The sequence below is a fragment of the Etheostoma spectabile genome, chromosome 13 (assembly GCF_008692095.1).
Source record: "Etheostoma spectabile isolate EspeVRDwgs_2016 chromosome 13, UIUC_Espe_1.0, whole genome shotgun sequence".
Taxonomy (NCBI): domain Eukaryota; kingdom Metazoa; phylum Chordata; class Actinopteri; order Perciformes; family Percidae; genus Etheostoma; species Etheostoma spectabile.
The window spans coordinates 1818548-1830276 of NC_045745.1; the positions used below are offsets into that span (position 1 = coordinate 1818548).

At 40.4% G+C, this 11729-nt stretch overlaps 1 protein-coding gene and 1 long non-coding RNA gene across 3 annotated transcripts in view; one reads left to right on the plus strand and one right to left on the minus strand.

Moving 5' to 3' along the window:
• Positions 1-11729, minus strand: part of opcml (opioid binding protein/cell adhesion molecule-like) — a 408666-nt gene that overhangs the window by 134840 nt on the left and 262097 nt on the right. The window lies entirely within an intron of this gene.
• Positions 1820-11729, plus strand: part of LOC116700847 (uncharacterized) — a 22468-nt gene continuing 12558 nt past the window's right edge. The window contains exons 1-2 of the long non-coding RNA XR_004334746.1: positions 1820-1892; positions 6202-6210. This is a non-coding gene — a long non-coding RNA (uncharacterized LOC116700847). The remainder of the gene's footprint in view (positions 1893-6201; positions 6211-11729) is intronic.

The window sequence follows — 11729 nt, forward strand, 5'->3', positions numbered from 1 at the left end:
GATAGTCTAGCTAGCTGTCTGGATTCACCCTGCAAAGATCTGAGGAGCGTTGCCGTTAATTCAATATTAAATAAATGAATTAATACATAAAGACCTGAATAGATCTTGATGTACTTTTATTTCATGAATCCACATATATTTATTTCCGTGGACTTTTATTTCCTATTGCCACGTTTATTGATTTCCCTCGCTCTTACATTCAGAACAGATCTGTGGGCAAATAAAGGTTGGCAAAGTGAGAGAGCACCACAACCATCAGTTTCCGGTGCTATATACCCAGCGCACAGTCACCTATTCTGGGGTAACTGGGGTAAATTCTGGGGCTCAGTTTAATGTGAATCACAGCAGTTGTTTGCCGCTAGCTCACTTAACAACGCCTCAGCTGATGTTGTGTCAATGATGCCATGTCATTTTTTCCGACGCCCCATTGTACTGACAGGGCCGGTCTGATTATGGTGCTGCCCCTCCCCACGGACACTGCCCCTGCCCCTTCCCCCAGCCACTGTTATGGGAGGTGATCCAAAAAAGCCTATATGGTTGGAACAATGGTATGTTGGAGCAGAGGGTTTATTTTTTCGAAACAAAGGGACGTCGGACTAGTGGGCTTTAGGACTAAATGGACTTTTTCGGGTTATTGAGAGGTCGGAACAATGGAGTGTCGAGAAACGGGCAGTCCCCATGTCAACTGCGGTGTCTATAGAGCACCACGAGCTGCTTTGTCAGGTCGCTGTTAGTTGGTGGTCTAGGCCTAGTTACCCCAGAATAGGTTACTGTGTGCTGGGTAGAGCCTCGCAAGCTGCTGGTCGTGGTGCACTCTCACTCATGGATGTATTGAGAGAAGCTCTCACCTTGTCTTTTTTTTTACCCACGGCTCTATTCTGAATGTGAGAGATATCCACGCCCTCTGATTTTAATATAACAACTAGAAATAAATAGATAGGGAAATCATTAAGGCATTAAGAAACAGATGCAGATTCATGAAATAGAAGTTCCATGAAATAATTAAAATTAAAATCTTTTAAAATATTTATTTAAGTATGAATACTTAGTATTAGTAGTATATTATTTATTGTCTCATTTATTTATTTCATGGTGTATTTCAAAAGGCATATGCGCGTTCTTGTATTTATTCATTCATTTATAATTTTTTCAGATACTTAATATTGACGGCATTCCATAGCAGTTAACCATAATCATCATTAATCCACCAGAGTTTAAATTTCCAACTATGGACATCGTCCAAAAAAAGGTAAGATTGGGTCCTGCCATTTTTTGCGTTTGAATTAGGCTTTGGATACTTGTAAGTCCAGTAAGTATATTTCTGCTAGTTTTCATTGAGTTTTACTCTATTCAGAGTGGTTAGTACTCAGACTGCCTGTCTGAAAGGTTACTGCAGGCATGAAGGGCGTGTTAGTCACCTAGTGACCTTAAAGGGACAGTGCCCTCTAACGGTTGTGCTATTTTTAACAGTAAGTAAGTCACATGATGTTAGCCCGTGGAGGTAATGCGTATCGACCGACATATCAAACAGAAGCCAGGGACTATGTCGTTTTAAGTTGCTGTGAGCTGTAAGTTCAGCACTTCTAAGCAGAAGGCAGAGGATACATATCTCGGAGATATCTCTGAGCCTGGCGGGGCATTGCCTCTCTTCTTGGGGGCTGCTCCCTCTCTCTCACTCACAAAACTGTACAACTGTCTTTTAAAGCAATTATATTTGACATTTTTGTTATAGTATATTTTACCTACATATTTGGTATATACAATACCGGTCAAAAGTTTGGGTTCACTTACAAATTTCCATAACACCTTTACACACCTTCCTGGATATTTTTATTTTTTCACAATGTTTTTAAGAGGAAACGTTTGTTTTTCTTATGCAAATATTTGTAAAGGTCAAATATTACACAATAGCAGCTCAATTGAGTGGGGGGCTCATCTTTATTGCAATATCTACATTGCCTATCATCAGTAACCATCTAATGTTCCAAAGGCTCATGCTGTTTACTAATCTGATATCATTTTAAAAACTACTGATAAATCATTAGAGAAGCCTTTTGCAATTATGTAAGCACATCATGTAATCTGAAAACTGCTGCCCTGGTTAAAAAAACAATGCTAATTTTTTATGCTTGCCCAATCGGTGTGAAGTGAGGTAAATGATAAAAACTGTCAGCCGTTCCAATTCCAATAGAGAGTCTCTGACCCTTGAATTTTAGAACATCCTTGTATGCTGAAAGGGTTTCTTTAACAGATCACTTGACTGCAACCGGCCTATAGTTTGGACTGTATAAATGACAAGAAAAGCTTTCAGTTATCTTTAAGTGTTGCATGCTGAATTTGGCCTTAACCCTTTTTTCAAAGTGGAAATAATGTCTTCTGCATGTATTGACTGAGGTGTCAATGCACTTTGCACACCCACAAGTTTAACCCTTTAAAGCAGTCTGGACTCTTGAGTCATAACACATGTAAACATCTCAAATGTTGAAGAAGGAGTTCCTAATAATCCTCACAACAGCTTCCGGAAGCATGTTTTCATACGAACAAAATGGAAATTTGGTTATTATTAGAATGCGGAAGCTCAGTTGACTAAAGGTATTTCTCCTGTCTGCAGAGTGTGCAGAAAAAACATTGCTGCTAAAGGCATTGAACACACTTTTAGAAAACAAAGAAAATGCTTCATGAAGCTTCAAGAGGCTTTGTTTGGCCACCACTAGCTTCAAGTAGTGCGTTTGTGTTGGACCAGAGGCGGACCGAACCAATCAGCGTCCAGTGGCAGCTACAGTGTGTGTGACGGACGTCATAGACAGATGGTTCATCCAATCACCTGCCAGGTGTTTTTTTTTTAAATGGCCTGCCCTTTTCCAAACAGTTTCCAATGACAGCTTCTATATTCAATTTATATTCAATTTATTTAGAGTATCAATTCATAACAAGGGTTATCTCGAGACACTTTACAGAATTTACAAGGACCCAACAGTTCTAGTAGTTTCCTCCAGAGCAAATGGACACATGGTTCTGTGTAGCACACAACCTACGGATTTCCTTGTCAAAATGCGACATATTTTACAAGCAAAGTGAGCTTGTAAAATATGTCGCTGCAGCTTTTCCTTAACTTTTAATTTATTCTCAAAACAGAATATATTTGGGCTTTCCGCTGGGATCTTAAGAACTCACCTTAGGCCTGGGCTAACTGCAAAGAGCATTTTCCACTGATGTCTGATGAATCTTAATGAATAATGAATCTAATATTTGATTAATCGAGAAAATAATCAGCAGGTAATGAACAAGAAATGACTATAAAGAACATTTTGTCAATTTTAGCCTTTGCTAATACTATCAGAGAATCTCTGGATGTATACTGCTCAATAGCATGTCAGATGTGCATTCTGAGTGTGTTTCGGAGGTAGGAGACTTAACATAAATTCACATTTTTACACAAAGTCTAAGGTTTGATCAGCACTATGAGAGGATCCACCTGCATTCTCTCTCTTTATGCATCCAGTAGTAAACATAGATTCTGCAGTCGTAAATTTTGAAGTGTTAATCAGCCCAAGACCGGCGCTACAATTAAACCCACTGTTACATAAACACTTCCTTCTCAAGTAGTACATGAGAGTATTTGATTATGCATCTCTATGTACAAATAAGATACCTGCAGTGAGAGTTATTGCTGTGTGTGCATGTTCACTGATGGACAGAGCGCTGGCACAGAGCAGCGAGAGCAAAGCATGTCCAGTTTGTGTTGTGTGTGACGGATAAGTTGTGAAGAAGCAGCGCATCAAAAGGAATTGACAGCTCATTAAACTCATCGGGGCGCTTCCGGATGCCAGATCCGGCCCTTGAACCTCATGTCCGTGCAAGACGAACCAAAGGCCTCGCCGGATTAGGAGATCAATTTAGCTGCACATCATTTCGAAAAATGTTTCATCTCTCATGGTTCTCTCATTGCAGTAGGATGTTGTTAGTCGTGCCAGCATTCATAGCCAAGCCTCCCCGGAGTAGTGGAGAGTGTCTGGCAAGTTTCATAAAAGTAACCCGGGATCGTTCTGTTATCTCTTTGGATTTCTGCTGATTTAAGCTTTTCTGCATCCACTTCACCACGCGTGCCAGAGGAGATTATATCTTGTAGAAAGTCGACTACCTTTTCCCCTGGATGTTACGGCACACATATCGCTCAAAAAGGTCATTGAAACGCACTTCAGCTGTCCTCAGCACACTTGGGTTTTCCCAATTTGGAAATGTGATGGAAATCTCCTTGAAGACTGGATGACTGCAGTATAAAAGTCGTGTTTAGTGACATTCCTCGCAGAAAAATCTCTTTTATTTCAATCACATATATCTAAGTAACTGGTGATGGCACAATGAAGTCTCATGATGCTTCATGGACCATTTTCATTATGGAGTGGCGGTAGCTCAGTCTGTAGGTTGGGAACCGGAGGGTCGCTGGCTCAAGTCCCTGAACGGACCAAAGTACGGAGTGTGGACTGGTAGCTGGAGAGATGCCAGTTCACCTCCTGGGTCTGCCCAAGGTGCTCTTGAGCAAGGCACTGAACCCCCCTCAACTGCAGCTGAGTATGCATTATAAATTAAACGCACACTGCATAGCCGTTCCTATAGCCTTTTACTTTAAACCAAGACTGCCATCTAGTGGGCTCAGAAAATAAAGAGAATATTTCACAAAGCTTTATGATGCTAAATTTGGCCATCACTACCAATAACCATTCTCACATGTTATAACAATAGCTGTACTTCATCATGTTAATACTATAAAAATGCTTTGTTCTAAACTGCAAGATCACCTTACAGTATCATTACTGCTTCTATTTTTAGCATTTTGTAAAGCAGGACCTCTCCTCTTCCATCAGCTCCACAAGATACATGCCGAATCATCTACTTCATAAATATGAGTTTTGCTTTTTGTGTTTGACGTTGCACGGTGTTGTCATGTTTCCCTTCACTGACTCTAAAAGAAAAAGGAAAGGTGAAGATGGCTATCAGCAATGACCTACGTCTACAATCTCGACTGAGTGGACAACAAAGACCATATCTGCATCCATCTCTATATCAAAACATGGTGGATTAAAACACCAGCTGCTGCTTCTCTGCTGGGCGTCCTGCTGGCCAGTGTGCAGGTGTCGGACAGTGAGCTCGGTGGCATGTGTCGGTTTCCAGCGGTAAGTTGTGGTGTCCTTTCACGTAGATTTAGCTCGATCCTGGATTTCCATTCGACCAAGTGCCGATCGGACGACCACGTCATGCTTTATGTTGAATCATTCACAAGTTGAAGCTAGACGAGATAACATGTCCCTGGGATTATACTTCATCTGAGTTGTGTGACAAGTACAAGTTTGATTGAATATTGCCAACAATAGCTAAAATCCCTGAATATGGCAGTGTACTGTTGGTGTTATGCTCTAACCACTGAGCCGTACAGGAGCACAAGGACTACAGGAAAGGAAAGTGAATCCTGAGTTTTAAAATATTCTGTTTTAAGCACTGCAGCCCTGGAGCTGTGCAGTCTTAGCTAGTGACCTTATTTAGGATCCCAGCAGCCTGAGGGTACATGCTCGTAGCCAGCCTTGTGGGTGGAGGGTTTTTTTTTTCAATAAGTGGACCTTTTTTGAGTTATTCCACTCATTTTGAATTTAATTATGCGGTTCAAACACTTCATTTTGGTGACTTTTTATGCACTAAATTGTGATGGATTAGCTTGTCTGCTGGGATCTTAATGAGCGCGCTTTTTAATGCACTGAAAATACTTACTACAATGTTGTTTACCAAGATGCTGGTGCACACAAACACACACACACACACACACACACACACACACACACACACACATACTGTATGTCTCAAATATTTAGCTATGAGTGCCTAAAGTTAATATACATTAGACATTAGATTTTTACATGCTGGTGCCAGTTAACACCTTCACAAGAGTGGTGCTTTTACCAAGATTAGAGCTTCGGTTTTGATTTAGATTATCTTTCATTTGAGAGATTCAAATTATTTTTTAATAATTAAAATTAAAAAATAATTTGACACCTGGGTGTGGAACATGTATGAAGGGATCCTGGGTAGCCTCCCTAAGTGTATGACAAAATGCAGTTTTTTTTTAATCAAATGGTGTTTTCTTTCTTCATCAATATTTTCAGCTTGTTTATTGGGAAAGGGTGCTTCACAGATGGTAATTTTGGTGAGGTTTTTTTTGTCCGAAATGGTGAGCATGTTGTAGAAACGGGGGTGGGGGGAGTACAGCAGCATGGGTGAGATTACGCTTTTGTAAAGTAACAGCAGGAGGTGTGGGGCAACAGAAAGTCAACCGAGTTTACGGATGACATGTAACTTCTGCTGAGATCAAAACGGAGATTCTTGTTTAAAGTGAGTCCAAGGTATTTTAATTTGTTGAGCTGTTCTCTCTTAATGGATGGTGAGTTGTGCATAATAATTAGGGTTAGGTACTGTTCACATGTTTACCGAAACCGGTACCTAAAATTCCTTCCGGTACTCAACTTTAACTTTATGGGTACTTTCCCTCCATAATTACAAAAAAGATATTTCATTCTAAATAACTAATTTTTCCTATTTACATAGAACATTTTACACTAAATATAAATACACTTAAAATAAACCGCTCCCTTTCCCCTCCCAAACCGGTCCCTACAATTTTATTTATTATTCTATTTGCATATTATTCTATTTTAGCCAGTTTTATTTCCATGACTGTTTTTAATTGCTGTATGATGTTTTATGTAAAGGACTTTGAATTGCCTTGTTGCTGAAATGTACCATAGAAATAAAGTTGCCTTGTCTTACAACCTCAGCCTGTCAGTCAGTCACCAGGGCATAGAAACCACCTTTGTGCCTGGCTGCCTCAGAGAAAGTACCGCGACCGCTTTCGCCTCGTCATTAATATCATGTCGGTGACTGTGTGCACTTTTTAAAATATGTAATCACACTTCTTAATTATGTTATGTTACGTGTTTTTTCTTTGGACTAAATATTACACATCTGCCTTTACACTTTTCTTTGCATTTTTGCATCTTAGTAAGTGCCACTCGGTAAGTGATATCTCATAATGTGCAGACAATTTTGAATAGGTGTAAGTGTTGTATTAACAACACCCTGATTTTATCACCCTCACATACAAATGCTGCTGCACCTTCCAGCTACGGCAGCGGATGATTGACTTGTGGGGCGGGTGTAGCACAGAGATAAACCGCCACGTCTTCTTTTCACTCATCTTGTCAATGACGAGAACAAGGAAAAGAACGTGTCACTGAGAAGACGCACGTGTCGACAAATGAGTCTAATGCTTCCTTTGTGAAATGGGGTGATATGCAACATCACAGTAAATGTACCATTTTGATAGAGACCTCTCGGAGATATTTGATTTGTGTGTCGGAACAAATACCTGCCAGTCAGAGGCAACAACTCTGAGGGATATCGCAGGTGGGTAGGAATGTAAAACAGCTGGGCCTGTATTCTGCAGTACCTGGAGGTATGAGTGCTGTGTCAGTCTGGGGCTGATGATGTGTTCTGAAGAAAAAGAAAGCGTGTCCTTTTCTGCACCTCGACGCAGCCGTTTGAAATGCAGATGACAGTGGCATTTTGAAAAATGGGAGTGCCGGGCATCTGAGCAGCTCCATCCATGTCTTAGTCTGAGAAACTTGGAGAAAAAACCTTTTGCATAATGCATTTAAAAAAACAAAAAAACAAAACTTTTGAATATTATTGAATATTCTTCTCATGAGAACTATATTTCTCCCTTTTTTTGCAGTACTTCTGTGTCAACCAGTTTCTGGCATTTTCTTGTGTCATGTGTGTTGCACTGGAGTGTTGTGTTTGTACTCCCAACGCAATTTTTCTCTTTCGGATTTTGGAGGTCACTGCCACTTTCAGAAGCGCAGCCTGCAGTGCTGATCCTGCCGCGATTCTCACTGTTCTCATCCTGAGAGATCCGGATGAAAACCAATGCGGCACATGTGCACTTGATCCAATTTCACAGAGTAGACAAAAGCCTTTGTTTTCATTTGGGCTGATCACTTGTACAGTGCCTGTTTCTCTATGTTGCATGTAGTCTAAGTCTGGGTTCAGGTTATTATCTGGTTTGTCGGTATAGTGATGGAACGCTGTTAATAATTCAGCAGCGTTCAGTATCTATCCTCAAAAGGAATCCATCCAGGCAGGGAATAGCTTAACGTCTGTCTTGTCCAGTCTGTGTGAGGAAATGTGTTACATCCATAGACATGCATCTCGGATTAAAGAGAATACTGGATCTGCTGCATTTAGTATACACAGCCATGTAAAACACATAGTTAAATTTTCTCTTCATAACAACAGTAAGCTCCAGCTGAGCAAAATGATAGACAGCTCCACTCCTTTCATCAATTTAGAAACCGAGAATGGCAGTCTCGGCTGACACTTTTAAAAAGACACACATTTGTTCACTTGACTCTCAAGTTTGTGATTTGGAGTTTTTAGTCTTTTAATCTTTTACCTTCCTCGGTATTGCAGTTGTTTTTGGTTATTAATTTTTGGTTTTGGATCCCACTGTATTTATATTAAATCATTATTATGGGTAGTCCAGGACGTAGGGATTATAAAACGCAGATACAAATACCTGAAAAAATACGCTCTATTCATACCATAATCCTACCAAGTTACCATAAAGTACCATAACGAGGTTTTCTTCCGCCATGCATCATAGCATCATACCACCGGTGCAACGGCTCAGGAGCAGAGCTGTATGGCTTCCCAACTCACAGATTTTGTTGTTATGGTCATTTTTTCTGGATATTTGTGCTGTTACCATAAAAGTAAGTAGTCCACATAGTTAAATAGTTTCCTCCATTTCCTTCAGTTATGAGCAACACGGATCAAAGATTTGTGGCTGTGTATTAGTTGTTAGAATAGTGTGGTGACGTGATATACTATCAGGATTCCCCACAGGGTGTTGACTGGAGCAGTGCGGAGAGCTGCATTTAAAAGTGAAGAATTCATAGAGCCCTATGATTTCTGAGACGCGGAAAACGTGGAATCACCAAATCTACACATGGAAATGGAATACTCTTGTACACGTGGAATTGCAATTGAGCTTGCATGTATTTTGTCGACATATACAGACTTCCGATACAGTATTAGGGGACCATTAAGGTCTATATAAAAGAGACACATAAATGATTTTTTTTACTTCCTTCTCATTCTTCAGTTTATAAAATCAACCGTCGAAAGGTCCCTACCTAAACAGTGGCCTCAGTATAAATTCTTTCAGGAAGACCTAACTTTTAATCAACGCACTCCTAAATCAAATCAGCTGTTATCCAAATGTATATTTTATCATGCTGTCCCATATCTGCAACTAGTCTCTCCTGATTGAAATGTATCTCAGTGTAAATCCTTTCAGGAAGACCTCACTCTTAATCAGTGCTCTACCTAACTCGAATCAGCTGTTGGAGGCGGTCACCTTCCTGCTAAACCAATCAGAATTGTTATACAAATGGCAAGTGCCAATCACAGAGTCACAGCCCTGCTTTAAAAAAATCTGTTTCTCCCTGTGCTATCAGTAGGCTCGTTCGAGATGAGCCAGGTCTGCGCAGAATCGATCACCGGCGATCGGCGCCCGGTGCATGCCGGTTAGATTTGTGTCCGACTTGATCCCGACTTGCTCTGACGTCATGCACACGTGGGCAACGGAAATCTCACGAGAGCAAGGCGGACGCAGTTCTGAGACGCAGGCGGCGCAGTTGCTTTTCACCGACTGCAAGAGCCAGGCGGACCAAGAGCATGCTGGGAAACGCCGGCTTCTCAGCTGATTTAACAGCTGATTGGTTTACAACATGATGACGTTTTACAAAAACTTTTTATTGTTTTTGAATCGGAGGGATTTTAATTGCTATTTGTCTGATTTAAAGACTTATTCTGTCCAGAACACACGTTGTGTGACTGATAGTTACGTTTAGAAGTCAGAGAGACTAAATCTGATCAGATCACGGATCATCTCCAGTGAGTTGTTAATTAAAATCAGCAACAGGTCGCATGTAGAGCACTTTGCCAGCTACTCTGTCATAATTAAAACAACTGGAGACTGTGTACCAGCTGGTATGTGGGTCTGATTATATTTTATTAAATCGGAATCGCACCACAGTGTTTTCATCACTTCCTGTCCAGCCTGAAGGAGCTGGAATCAGCTGGAAACTGTCCGACTTTACCGCAGCTTTTCGATCCCCCCCCCCCCCGCTGTTGCCGCCTGCTCTCGTCCACTTTACAGGCGAGGCGCAGTTCATCTCGAACGAGCCTAATGGTAGATGACTTCCACCTCCAGTCATCTACTTCAGCTGATCATGTCTAGATTCGGTCTAGGGTTCTGGTGGTTGTCTACCCCTATGTATATATGAAATATTTGCATAACAATGGGGTCTAATCGCCAAAGACTTTACATTTTATGGAGCTGTACAATAACTCTTATTAGCATATCTGCAAACATGTCAAAGCCAGGGGGGCTCCTGATAAGCCAACAGTAGCAAAAAAGTTAGAAAACTCTCAATTGACTGCTTAATACCGGGCCAAACAAATACCTCAACGACAACTATGACACTACTGGACAACAACTGTTAGTACGTTTTGTCAACTTACTGTTAACTGGACCCACAAAGACATATGTAACAGGTAACGACCATTTGAAATCAAAAGCTCCAATTCACATTGGGGAAATCCCTCCAGGTTACCATTTAGGCAACAGTAACATCAACAGATGTTGAGTTTGTGGACAATTTTGTTGCAATGTGTGCTGAAGCTTACACACCGCTTGAGAAAATTAAGACAATACGTCAATTTCTTGTTAACCCTGGGGGCCCTGAGGCCATTTTTACAGTTTCATTTCCGTCTGGATTTATTTTATAAAAAAGCTTGTAAAACATCAACCCTGTTGTTTACAGTCAATATATGAACATCATTTTTTTAGGACAAACTGGGTTATTGGAATATTTGGGTTGCAGTGAGGTCACTTGCATGTTAAAAATGATTGTAGGGGCTTAAAGATAAATAAATAAATAAATGAATCTTCCAGATATGTATTGATATCACAGACATATAAGTAAAACCTAAGCCATTTTCCATTCTAAAACACATCTCATATGTCTTGGGAGTCACACTGTGAAGAAATAATCATTATAACTTATATAGTTGAGAAAATACATGCACTTCTTCCAAAAAAGTCAAGACGTTTTGCTTTCATGACATTTACTTATGCCAATAATAACATAATAATGTCATATTTATTGATATTACACCCACAGCAATGTTATACAAGCAAATACGTGTCTAAATAGTGCACCATTTGGCCTTCCATAGAGTATATAGGCATTTTTGTCCCCTCTGGCCTTCCATACAAGAGGGGTGCCTTTATCTCCCATATATGGGCATGTACTTCCTGAAAAATAGACAGGAAGAACAGAGAGAGAGACGGAGGAGTGAGCCAGCGGCAGAAATGAGCCAAAACGCGATGAATTATGGACATAAAGTGGACCAATCTTGGATATAACAGTATGGATTTAAAGCCCAAAGAGGCTGAAGTTCCAGGCTGGATAGAAAATCCCCTGTAGAGGCTAGAAAGACAGGGAAAAGACCTCCGTAAACATGAAATTGTCAGGATTTAAACGAAACCAAAAGTGAGTAAATCGCTTGTATGGTTCAAAAGTTTTTAAACTATGAATCAGAGGTACTTTTTT